Genomic DNA, 13,915 nt, shown 5'->3' with positions numbered 1-13,915 from the left:
AATCTTGAAATGTATTTACCAAATCAATTTTCAAGTTTTAAATATTAATTTTCAGCGTTCTGGTAAGAAAGTTTACCATTTTAAGGCATTTCTCATATTTTTACCTAAGTTTCATCATTTTCAACTAGAAAACTTACTCAGAAGCTACAAATTTGATTAAGAAACTTTGAAATGTAGCTATTAAGTCAATTTTGAAGTTTTCATTATTAATTTCAATTATTCTGATAAGAAAATTGGCAAATTTAAGTAAATTTTCATATTTTTACTTTAGTTTCACCATTTTCAAATAAAAATTTACTGAAAAGCTACAATTTTCAAATAAAAATTTACTGAAAAGCTACAATTTTAATTCAGAAACCTTGAAATGTAATTTACAAGTAAATTTTCAAGTTTTCAATACTAATTTCAACTATTCTGATAGGTAAATTGGCATTTTTATGTCAGTTTCCATATTTTTACTTTAGTTTCACCATTTTCAATAAAAATTTACTGAAAAGCTACAAATTTGATTAAGAATTCTTGAAATGTAATTTTCAAGTCTATTTTCAAGTTTTATTATAGTTTGACTTGAAAACTCACTGGAAAAGTGAAAAATTGGTCTTTTAAGTCGATTTTTAGAGGTTTTTGACTTGAATTTCATAATTTACATCTGAAAAACGACTTGAAAACTCAGTTTCGTATTAACAAATTTTGGGAATTAACTTGAAAACTCAAAGTAAGGTTTTTAATTAAAAATTCAGAAATTTGTTTCAAAACCGCTAAAATTCACTTGAAAAACTAAACAGTTGTCTTGAAATGCAGGTTGAAAGTTGCTTGGCCAAAATCAGCAAAATTCACCTAAAATTTGAAATATTTAGAGAAAAAACTAAAATTAACAGCATTCATTGATAATTATTTGAATTTCTCAATAAGTTGCAGTGATATTAAATAGTTTACTTAATTGATCTATGGAGTACAAGTCTGGTAATCGTGCTGGCCAATGTGATCTAACTACAAACGCAAACCAAACAAAACCATTTTTATACGTAATGTATCATCATTTGATCGAAGTTTGAGCAAAAAAAAAAGCAATCGTCTGTATGTAAGAGGTTGAAAAAGACAATTTTTCCCTCCATTAGACCAGAAAAACCTTTATTTGAAGACTTTCCAGGAAAAAATAAATATTAGAGAAGCAGACTTGGTTTTTCAATTTCAGTTCGAGTACTTTTTGTGTGTAGAATTGTATGAATGTAAATGAAGAAAATTGACTAGTAAACTGGAAATTTACATAAAATTCATGGAAATTGACTTTTTTAAAACACATTTTAGTGCATTTACTTGATAATTAACTTGAAAACTGGAAATTAACATTAAAATCACGTAAATTTACCAAAAAATTTGATTTTGACATCAAATTCAGGATTAATTGACTTAAAAATTGAAAACTAACATCAAATTTATGAAAGCTGAGTTGTTAATTAAAATCTTGGTCCAAAAACTGGAAATTGACATTAAAATGATAAAAATTTACTTAAAAGTTGAAAATCAAAATCAAATTATTGAAAATTGACTTAAAAAAATATCAAATTTATGAAAGGTAACTTGATAATAATATGTATTTATTTAGCATAATAGCTATCCAATAACAGTTGTAACTGGCCTGAAAATTGTAATTTTACAACAAATTCATGAAAATTGGTCAAAAAAATCTGATATTGACATCAATCATCATAAAAGTTAACTTGATAATCAAAATTTTTCCAGTCAAGTAAGTTTTAAAAAAATTTTAAAAACATTTTAGTGACTACAACACGATTATTGACTTGAAAATTGGAAATTTACATCAAATTAATGAAAGTTGAACAAAAAATCGGATGTCGACATCAAATTCATCAAAAATTGACATATGTTTAAGTTTTTGTGCTTGAAACTTGATAACTGACTTGAATACTAGAAACTAACATCAAAATCATAAAAATTGACTTATGAACTGGAAATTTGCATTATATTCTTGATAATTCGTTTAAATACTGCAAATTCATGAAAAAACTAATTTAATATTTGGAATTTTGCTAGTCAAATCAATTTTTATAAGTTTCAATGCTAGAAACTTGATAATTGACTTCAAAACTAGAAATTGACGTCAAAAACATGAAAATACTTTGTGAACTGGAAATTTACATCAAAGTAATGAAAATTAACCAAAAAATCAGATATTGACATCAAATTCATGAAAATTGACATAAAAAGTGATAATTGACGTCAAAATCATGAAAAAACTGGTTTAATATTTTGGAATTTTGCCGGTCAAGCCGATCTTGATAATTATTCTGGATACTGACATAAAAATAATGAAAATTGACTTGTAAACTTGAAATTTGCATCATATTCTTGACAAATGCCTTAAAACTGCAAATTCATGAAAAAACTAATTTGATAATTGGAATTTTGCTAGTCAAATCAATTTTTATAAGTTTCAATGCTAGAAACTTGATAATTGACTTCAAAACTAGAAATTGACGTTAAACACATGATAATAGACTTGTAAACTGGAAATCTACATCCAAGTAATGAAAATTGACCAAAAATCAGATATAGACATCAAATTAATGAAATTGACAGACAAAGTGATAATTGACGTCAGATTTGTGAAAAACTGATATGATAATATATTCGAATTTTGCCAGTCAAGTCAATCTTGATAATTATTCTGGATACTGACATAAAAATAATGAAAATTGACTTGTGAACTGCAAATTTGCATCATATTTTGATAAATGACTTAAAAACTGCAAATTCATGAAAAAACTAATTTGATAATTGGAATTTTGCTAGTCAAATAAATTTTTTTAAGTTTCAATGCTAGAAACTTGATAATTGACTTCAAAACTAGAAATTGACGTCAAAAACATGAAAATACATTGTGAACTGGAAATTTACATCAAAGTAATGAAAATTGACCAGAAAATTAGATATCGACATCAAATTAATGAAAATTGACAGACAAAGTGATAATTGACGTCAAATTTATGAAAAACTGATATGATACATTCGAATTTTGCCAGTCAAGTCAGTCTTGATAATTGTTCTGGAAACTGACATAAAAATGATGAAAATTGACGTAAACTTGAAATTTGCATCATATTTTTGATAAATTACTTAAAAACTGCAAATTCATGATAAAACTAATTTGATAGTTGGAGTTTTGCTAGTCAAGTAAATTTTCATAATTTTTAAATAAATTTCAATTCTCGAAATTTGATAATTGACGAAAACATGGAAATATACATCAAATTCATGAAAATTGACTTAAAAATTAACATCATGAAAACTTTGATAATTGAAATTTTGCCAGTGCATGAAATGTTCACAATTTTTAATACTTTTTAGTGTTTGAATACTGATAACTGGTCTGCACACTGGAAATTTACATCAAATTCATGAAAATTTACCAAAAAATCATGCAAATTGACTTAAAAATGTGAAAATTGTTTGTGTGTAAGAGGTTCAAAAAGCAATTTTTCACTCCATTAGACCAGAAAAACCTTTACTTACTTTACCATTTTTTTCCGTTATTCCAGGACTAAAAAAAGAAAATAAATATTAAAGCAGCCGACTTGGTTTCAGTTTTTCAAAGTGTTTTTGTGTGTGGAACTTAATGAATTCATTGGAAATTAAAGTGGTTCATCCTGTAGACAAGATGAATATGTCCAGACTTTGTATTGTGATTCGGTGTTTTATTATTTTCCGGAGAATGGTGGTCGTCCAGAATTTTAAAGGTAACTTTTCACTTAAAAATAATTATAAAATAAAAAAAATAATAAAAAAATATTGAAAAAAAATAAAAAATAAAAAACTTAAAATTAAAAAAAAAAAAATTAAGTTTACTTAAAATTGACTGTAAATTGACTGTAATATTGAAAAAAATTAAAAATAAACCACTTAAAATTAAAAAAAAATTAAATAAAAAAAAATAAATTAAAAAAAATTAAAGTTTACCTCAAAATTGACTGTAATATTGAAAAAAATTTAAAATAAAAAAATTAAAATTAAAAAAAAATAATTAAAATAAATCAAAGTTTACTTAAAATTGACAGTAAATTTACTGTAATATTGAAAAAAATTAAAAATAAAAAACTTAAAATTAAAAAAAATAAATTAAAAAAAATTTAAGTTTACTTAAAATTGACTGTAAATTGACTGTAGGTAATATTGAAAAAAATAAAAAATAAAAAACTTACAATAAAAAAAAATTAAAGTTTACTTAAAATGACTGTAATATTGAAAAAAATTAAAAATAAACCACTTAAAATTTTAAAAATAATTAAATAAAAAAAAATCAAAGTTTACTTAAAATTGACTGTAAAATCCACTTGGAGTGAAAATGTCAGTTTTAATCACATTTAAAAAAAAAATAAAGAATACTACAAAATCAGGTAAAGTCAAGGAAAAAAGTAGTCAAAGTTTGATTTTTCAGAACCACACTTAAGGCCAGAATTTCCATTCGCTAATAGCTAATAACTATTTGGCCATTAAAATGAATTCCTAAATTTAAAATTCCAAATTTACTTGTCAAATTGTTATTTGATGGATTTACATTCAAAAAGATGTCCTGTCATTGTCAGATCTGCTTGATTTGTCATTGCTTTGGTAATCGTGGATACTTAAATCGTAAGTGACACACCACGTGACTTAGATACAGCAATTTTGAGCTTACTGTCAAGAACATATGTCAAACTAGTCACATAACCATAAGAAATAGTTTAAATTGTAAGAAATTTGTAAATTAAATTTAGACAGTGTTGTATAAGCAGAAATTGTAAAATACACGTCACGTGACGTTGATAATACCAATTCCGAGCTGGCAACGCTGTAAAAGCGAGTTGACATCTGTCATAATCAGTAAAGCGACTATCCAAATGTATAGTTTAGACTTTGATAATTGGGAAAATTAAATTTATATATTTTTAAAAGCTGAAATTGTAGGAGACATGTCACATAATTCAATTTTCGAACTAGCAACACTGTAAAGGTCAATTGACACCTGTCAAAAACAGTCACGTGACCTTAAAAATGTGGTTTAAACTTTGAAAAATTGGCAAATTAAACTCAGACAGTTGTAAAAGCTGAAATTGTAAAATACACGTCACGTCACATAGAGGATAATTATTGACAGCTGTCTAAACCAGTCACGTGACTTTTAAAGTGCAGTTTAAACATTGAAAATTTGCTAAATTAACTATGCGGTGTTGCCGGATCAGTCGGAAAGAACATCAAGTTTGATCTGCCAGAAACTCAGTTTGAAAGGACAGTCAGGGATAAAATTGTCTGTTAAATCCATTTGGAGTGAGAAAATTACTGTTTTAAGCACATTTTTGGAATCCCCATTAAATTTCCTATCCAATGACGCAAGAAATACTATAAAATCAGGAAAAGTCAAGGAAAAAAGTTGTGTCAACATTTGAACTGCCAGAAACATAGTTTGAAAGGACAATCAGGGACAAAATCGCCTGTAAAATCCACTTGAAGTCAGAAAATGACTGTTCTAAGCACATTTATGGAATCCTCATTAAATTTCCTATCTAATGACGTAAAAAAAATACTTCAAAATCAAGTAAAATCAGGGGAAAAAATGGTGTCAAAGTTTGATCTCCTAGAAACACAGTTTGAAAGAACAGTCAGGGACAAAATCGTCTGTAAAACCCACTTGGGGCAAAAAAATGACGGTTTTAAGCACATTTTCGGAATCCTCCTTAAATTTCCTATCTAATGAGGTAAAAAATACTACAAAATCAGATAAAGTCAGGGAAAAAAGTGGAATCAAACTTAGAATTGCCAGAAACACAGTTTGATAGGACAGTCAGGGACAAAATCGCCTGTAAAATCCACTTGAAGTCAGAAAATGACTGTTTTAAGCACATTTTTGGAATCCTCATTAAATTTCCTATCTAATGTAAAAAATACTACAAAATCAAGTAAAATCAGGGAAAAAATGGTGTCAAAGTTTGATCTCCTAGAAACACAGTTTGAAAGAACAGTCAGGGACAAAATCGTCTGTAAAACCCACTTGGGGCAAAAAAATGACGGTTTTAAGCACATTTTCGGAATCCTCGTTAAATTTCCTATCTAATGAGGTAAAAAATACTACAAAATCAGATAAAGTCAGGGAAAAAAGTGGAATCAAACTTAGAATTGCCAGAAACACAGTTTGAAAGGACAGTCAGGGACAAAATCGCCTGTAAAATCCACTTGAAGTCAGAAAATGACTGTTTTAAGTACATTTTTAAAATCCTCATTAAATTTCCTATCTAATAAGCTGAAAAAACTACAAAATCAGATAAATTCAAGGAAAAAAATGGTGTCAAAGTTTGATCTGCCAGAAACACAGTTTCAAAGAACAGTCAGGGACAAAATCGTCTATAAAACTTACTTTGGGCAAAAATATTACGGTTTTAAGCATATTTTTGGAATCGTCATTATATTTCCTATCCAATAAGCTGAAAAAACTACATAATTTGGTACAGTCAGGGAAAAAAGTGGTGTCAAAGTTTGATCTCCTAGAAACACAGTTTGAAAAGACACTCAGGGATAAAACCGCCTGTAAAACCCACTTGTGGCAAAAAAATGACGGTTTTAAGCACATTTTTGGAATCCTCATTAAATTTCCTATCTAATGTAAAAAATACTACAAAATCAAGTAAAATCAGGGAAAAAATGGTGTCAAAGTTTGATCTCCTAGAAACACAGTTTGAAAGAACAGTCAGGGACAAAATCGTCTGTAAAACCCACTTGGGGCAAAAAAGTGACGGTTTTAAGCACATTTTTGTAATCCTCCTTTAATTTCCTATCCAATGATGTCAAAAAATACTACAAAATGATGTAGTCAGGGAAAAAAGTGGCGTCAAAATTTGATCTGCCAGAAACACAGTTTGAAAGAACAGTCAGGGACAAAAACGCCTGTAAAATCCACTTGAAGTCAGAAAATGACTGTTTTAAGCACATTTTTGGAATCCTCGTTAAATTTCCTATCTAATGAGGTAAAAAATATTACAAAATCAGGTAAAGTCAGTGAAAAAAGTGGAATCAAAATTTGAATTTCCAGAAACACAGTTTGAAAGGACAGTCAGGGACAAAATCGCCTGTAAAATCCACTTGAAGTCAGAAAATGACTGTTTTAAGTACATTTTTGGAATCCTCCTTAAATTTCCTATCCAATGACGTCAAAAAATACTACAAAATGATGTAGTCAGGGAAAAAAGTGGTGTCAAAATTTGATCTGCCAGAAACACAGTTTGAAAGAACAGTCAGGGACAAAATCGCCTGCAAAATCCACTTGAAGTCAGAAAATGACTGTTTTAATCACATTTTTGGAATCCTCATTAAATTTCCTATCTAATGACGTAGAAAAATACTACAAAATCATATAAAGTCAGGGAAAAAAGTGGTGTCAAAATTTGAACTGCCAGAAACACAGTTTGGAAGGACAGTCAGGGACAAAATCGACTGTAAATCCCACATAAGGTGAAAAAATGACTGTTTTTAGCACATTTTTGGAATCCTCATTAAATTTACTATCTAATGACGTCAAAAAATACTACAAAATCATGTAAAGTCAGGGAAAAAAAGTGGTGTCATAGTTTGATCTTTTAGAAACACAGTTTGAAAGGACACTCAGGGATAAAACCGCCTGTAAAACCCACTTGTGGCAAAAAAATGACGGTTTTAAGCACATTTTTGGAATCCTCATTAAATTTCCTATCTAATGACGTCAAAAAATACTACAAAATCAAGTAAAATCAGGGGCAAAAATGGTGTCAAAGTTTGATCTCCTAGAAACACAGTTTGAAAGAACAGTCAGGGACAAAATCGTCAGTTAAATCCATTTGGAGTGAGAAAATTACTGTTTTAAGCACATTTTTGGAATCCCCATTAAATTTCCTATCCAATGACGTAAGAAATACTATAAAATCAGGAAAAGTCAAGGAAAAAAGTTGTGTCAACATTTGAACTGCCAGAAACATAGTTTGAAAGGACAGTCAGGGACAAAATCGCCTGTAAAATCCACTTGAAGTCAGAAAATGACTGTTTTAAGCACATTTTTGGAATCCTCGTTAAATTTCCTATCTAATGAGGTAAAAAATATTACAAAATCAGGTAAAGTCAGGGAAAAAAGTGGAATCAAAATTTGAATTGCCAGAAACACAGTTTGGAGGGACAGTCAGGGACAAAATCACCTGTAAAATCCACTTGAAGTCAGAAAATGACTGTTTTAAGTACATTTTTGGAATCCTCATTAAATTTCCTATCTAATGACGTAAAAAAGGCTACAAGATCAGGTAAAATCAAGGAAAAAAGTGGTGTCAAAGTTTGAACTGCCGGAAACACAGTTTGAAAGAACCGTCAGGGACAAAATCGTCTGTAAAACCCATTTGGGGTAAAAAAATTTCGGTTTTATGCACATTTTTGAAATCGTCATTAAATTTCCTATCTAATGACGTCAAAAAATACTACAAAATCAGGTAAATTCAAGGAAAAAAGTGGTGTCAAATCTTGAATTGCCGGAACACAGTTTGAAAGGACAGTCAGGGACAAAATCGTCTGTAAAACGCACTTGGGGTAAAAAAATTACTGTTTTAACCACATTTTTGGAATCCTCATTAAATTTCCTATCTAATGACGAAAAAAAATACTACAAAATCAGGTAAAGTCAGGGAAAAAAGTGGTGTCAAGGTTTGAATTGTCAGCTGAGTAGATTGATTTCATTGTATTGTTGGTGAGAAATTGCAGAGCTATTAATTAACCTATACAAATCAAAGCCATACAAAAAATAGGAGAAAATAAGCACAAACAACTTAAATAAGCACGAGAAGAAGAAATAAAATATGAAAAAACCTGTCAAATGACATGACAATGTCAAATGACAGGTTTTTCCATAAATCGTTCACATTAGATGTCAAAATGGATTTCTATCATTTACAAAAAGCAAAATGCCTAGAAATCCAGAATTTAAAAAGTAAAATCAATTTTCTCCAGGATTATAGCAATTAGTTTATGGCTGATCTTAAAACAAACAGCACGTTTTTTTTACAACTGTACGTAAATAGGGTCATTACGTAACGGAAAACTATGCGTAATAAGCCATTTACCCTGAAGTCGTAGGTAAAAATGTTTTTTCAATGACAGGAAAGTGTTTTTTTGGGTAAATTCCGCCAAAAAGGGTAGCAGAAAGGAATAACAAGGATGATAACCCGGTTGCGACACGTGTTTCTGCTTTTTGGCTTCATCAGGCACGTAATTCCATTTGTATGAAAGGAGGTTCGAAAACCAACTGACATACACATGGGTGTGTGTTTGTACCACCGAGTGGCTTATTACGCATAGTTTTCCGTTACGTAATGACTCTATTTACGTACAGTTGTAAAAAAAGCGTACTGTTTTAAGATCAGCCATAAACTAATTGCTATAATTTTGGAAAAAATTGATTTTGCTTTTTAAATTCTGGATTTCTAGGCATTTTGCTATTTGTAAATGATCATCCATTTTGATATCTAATGTGAACGATTTATGCAAAAACCTTTTTTTTTTTTTTTTTTTTCTCCATTTTCACAAGGTTTTTCATGCTTTTTTTCTTCTTCTCGTGCTTATTTAAGTTGTTTGTGCTTATTTTCTGCTATTTTTTGTATGGCTTTGTTTTGTATAGGTTAATTAATAGCTCTGCAATTTCTCACCAACAATATAATGAAATCAATCTACTCAGCTGGCAGTTCAAACTTCCATCCACTTTTTTCCCTAACTTTACCTGATTTTGTAGTATTTTTTACCTCATTAGATAGGAAATTTAAAGAGGATTCCAAAAATGTGCTTAAAACCGTCATTTTTTTGCCCCAAGTAGGTTTTACAGACGATTTTGTCCCTGACTGTTCTTTCAAACTGTGTTTCTAGGAGATCAAACATTGACACCACTTTTTTCCCTGACTTTACCTAATTTTGTAGTATTTTTTACCTCATTAGATAGGAAATTTAATGAGGATTCCAAAAATGTGCTTAAAACCGTCATTTTTTTGCCCCAAGTGGGTTTTACAGACGATTTTGTCCCTGACTGTTCTTTCAAACTGTGTTTCTAGGAGATCAAACTTTGACACCACTTTTTTCCCTGACTTTACCTGATTTTGTAGCATTTTTTACCTCATTAGATAGGAAATTTAATGAGGATTCCAAAAATGTGCTTAAAACCGTCATTTTTTTGCCCCAAGTGGGTTTTACAGACGATTTTGTCCCTGACTGTTCTTTCAAACTGTGTTTCTAGGAGATCAAACTTTGACACCGCTTTTTTCCCTGACTGTACCAAATTCTGTAGGTTTTTCAGCTTATTAGATAGGAAATTTAATGAGGATTCCAAAAATGTGCTTAAAACCGTCATTTTTTTGCCCCAAGTGGGTTTTACAGACGATTTTGTCCCTGACTGTTCTTTCAAACTGTGTTTCTAGGAGATCAAACTTTGACACCGCTTTTTTCCCTGACTGTACCAAATTCTGTAGGTTTTTCAGCTTATTAGATAGGAAATTTAATGAGGATTCCAAAAATGTGCTTAAAACCGTTATTTTTTTGCCCCAAGTGGGTTTTACAGACGATTTTGTCCCTGACTGTTCTTTCAAACTGTGTTTCTAGGAGATCAGAATTTGACACCACTTTTTTCCCTGACTTTACCTGATTTTGTAGTATTTTTTACCTCATTAGATAGGAAATTTAATGAGGATTCGAAAAATGTGCTTAAAACAGTCATTTTCTGACACCATGTGGATTTTACTGGCAATTTTATCCCTGACTGTCTTTTCAAACTGTGTTTCTGGCAGTTCAAATTTTGACACCACTTTTTTCCCTGACTGTACCAAATTTTGTAGTTTTTTCAGCTTATTGGATAGGAAATTTAATGAGGATTCCAAAAATATGCTTAAAACCGTAATAGTTTTGCCCAAAGTAAGTTTTACAGACGATTTTGTCCCTGACTGTTCTTTCAAACTGTGTTTGTAGGAGATCAAACTTTGACACCATTTTTTCCCCTGATTTTACTTGATTTTGTAGTATTTATTTACGTCATTAGATAGGAAATTTAATGAGGATTCCAAAAATGTGCTTAAAACCGTCATTTTTTTGCCCCAAGTGGGTTTTACAGACGATTTTGTCCCTGACTGTTCTTTCAAACTGTGTTTCTAGGAGATCAAACTTTGACACCACTTTTTTCCCTGACTTTACCTGATTTTGTAGCATTTTTTACCTCATTAGATAGGAAATTTAATGAGGATTCCAAAAATGTGCTTAAAACCGTCATTTTTTTGCCCCAAGTGGGTTTTACAGACGATTTTGTCCCTGACTGTTCTTTCAAACTGTGTTTCTAGGAGATCAAACATTGACACCACTTTTTTCCCTGACTTTACCTAATTTTGTAGTATTTTTTACCTCATTAGATAGGAAATTTAATGAGGATTCCAAAAATGTGCTTAAAACCGTCATTTTTTTTGCCCCAAGTGGGTTTTACAGACGATTTTGTCCCTGACTGTTCTTTCAAACTGTGTTTCTAGGAGATCAAAATTTGACACCACTTTTTTCCCTGACTTTACCTGATTTTGTAGTATTTTTTACCTCATTAGATAGGAAATTTAATGAGGATTCCAAAATGTGCTTAAAACAGTCATTTTCTGACACCAAGTGGATTTTACTGGCAATTTTATCCCTGACTGTCTTTTCAAACTGTGTTTCTAGGAGATCAAACTTTGACACCACTTTTTTCCGTGACTTTACCTGATTTTGTAGTATTTTTTACCTCATTAGATAGGAAATTTAATGAGGATTCCAAAATGTGCTTAAAACCGTCATTTTTTTGCCCCAAGTGGGTTTTACAGACGATTTTGTCCCTGACTGTTCTTTCAAACTGTGTTTCTAGGAGATCAAAATTTGACACCACTTTTTTCCCTGACTTTACCTGATTTTGTAGTATTTTTTACCTCATTAGATAGGAAATTTAATGAGGATTCGAAAAATGTGCTTAAAACAGTCATTTTCTGACACCAAGTGGATTTTACTGGCAATTTTATCCCTGACTGTCTTTTCAAACTGTGTTTCTAGGAGATCAAACTTTGACACCGCTTTTTTCCCTGACTGTACCAAATTCTGTAGGTTTTTCAGCTTATTAGATAGGAAATTTAATGAGGATTCCAAAAATGTGCTTAAAACCGTTATTTTTTTGCCCCAAGTGGGTTTTACAGACGATTTTGTCCCTGACTGTTCTTTCAAACTGTGTTTCTAGGAGATCAAAATTTGACACCACTTTTTTCCCTGACTTTACCTGATTTTGTAGTATTTTTTACCTCATTAGATAGGAAATTTAATGAGGATTCGAAAAATGTGCTTAAAACAGTCATTTTCTGACACCATGTGGATTTTACTGGCAATTTTATCCCTGACTGTCTTTTCAAACTGTGTTTCTGGCAGTTCAAATTTTGACACCACTTTTTTCCCTGACTGTACCAAATTTTGTAGTTTTTTCAGCTTATTGGATAGGAAATTTAATGAGGATTCCAAAAATATGCTTAAAACCGTAATAGTTTTGCCCAAAGTAAGTTTTACAGACGATTTTGTCCCTGACTGTTCTTTCAAACTGTGTTTCTAGGAGATCAAACTTTGACACCATTTTTTCCCCTGATTTTACTTGATTTTGTAGTATTTATTTACGTCATTAGATAGGAAATTTAATGAGGATTCCAAAAATGTGCTTAAAACCGTCATTTTTTTGCCCCAAGCGGGTTTTACAGACTATTTTGTCCCTGACTGTTCTTTCAAACTGTGTTTCTAGGAGATCAAACTTTGACACCACTTTTTTCCCTGACTTTACCTGATTTTGTAGCATTTTTTACCTCATTAGATAGGAAATTTAATGAGTATTCCAATAACGTGGTTAAAACCGTCATTTTTTTGCCACAAGTGGGTTTTACAGGCGGTTTTATCCCTGAGTGTCTTTTCAAACTGTGTTTCTAGGAGATTAAACTTTGACACCACTTTTTTCCCTGACTGTACCAAATTATGTAGTTTTTTCAGCTTATTGGATAGGAAATTTAATGAGGATTCCAAAAATATGCTTAAAACCGTAATAGTTTTGCCCAAAGTAAGTTTTACAGACGATTTTGTCCCTGACTGTTCTTTCAAACTGTGTTTGTAGGAGATCAAACTTTGACACCATTTTTTCCCCTGATTTTACTTGATTTTGTAGTATTTATTTACGTCATTAGATAGGAAATTTAATGAGGATTCCAAAAATGTGCTTAAAACCGTCATTTTTTTGCCCCAAGCGGGTTTTACAGACTATTTTGTCCCTGACTGTTCTTTCAAACTGTGTTTCTAGGAGATCAAACTTTGACACCACTTTTTTCCCCTAGTTTTACTTGATTTTGTAGTATTTTTTTACGTCATTAGATAGGAAATTTAATGAGGATTCCAAAAATGTGCTTAAAACCGTCATTTTTTTGCCCCAAGTGGGTTTTACAGACGATTTTGTCCCTGACTGTTCTTTCAAACTGTGTTTCTAGGAGATCAAACTTTGACACCGCTTTTTTCCCTGACTGTACCAAATTCTGTAGGTTTTTCAGCTTATTAGATAGGAAATTTAATGAGGATTCCAAAAATGTGCTTAAAACCGTTATTTTTTTTCCCCAAGTGGGTTTTACAGACGATTTTGTCCCTGACTGTTCTTTCAAACTGTGTTTCTAGGAGATCAAAATTTGACACCACTTTTTTCCCTGACTTTACCTGATTTTGTAGTATTTTTTACCTCATTAGATAGGAAATTTAATGAGGATTCGAAAAATGTGCTTAAAACAGTCATTTTCTGACACCATGTGGATTTTACTGGCAATTTTATCCCTGACTGTCTTTTCAAACTGTG

General features: G+C 30.6%; 2 protein-coding genes across 2 annotated transcripts in view; one reads left to right on the top strand and one right to left on the bottom strand.

Annotated features, from left to right (window-relative positions):
• Positions 1-13,915, top strand: part of LOC145734368 (uncharacterized) — a 173,172-nt gene that overhangs the window by 53,758 nt on the left and 105,499 nt on the right. The window lies entirely within an intron of this gene.
• LOC145735040 (cytochrome P450 4d2-like) overlaps positions 1-13,915 on the bottom strand; it is a 43,309-nt gene that overhangs the window by 8,245 nt on the left and 21,149 nt on the right. The window lies entirely within an intron of this gene.

The sequence above is a fragment of the Ips typographus genome, linkage group LG10 (genome assembly GCF_016097725.1).
Source record: "Ips typographus isolate SLU linkage group LG10, UJ_Ityp_2.0, whole genome shotgun sequence".
NCBI lineage: Eukaryota > Metazoa > Arthropoda > Insecta > Coleoptera > Curculionidae > Ips > Ips typographus.
This window is presented reverse-complemented; position numbering and strand designations above follow the sequence as displayed.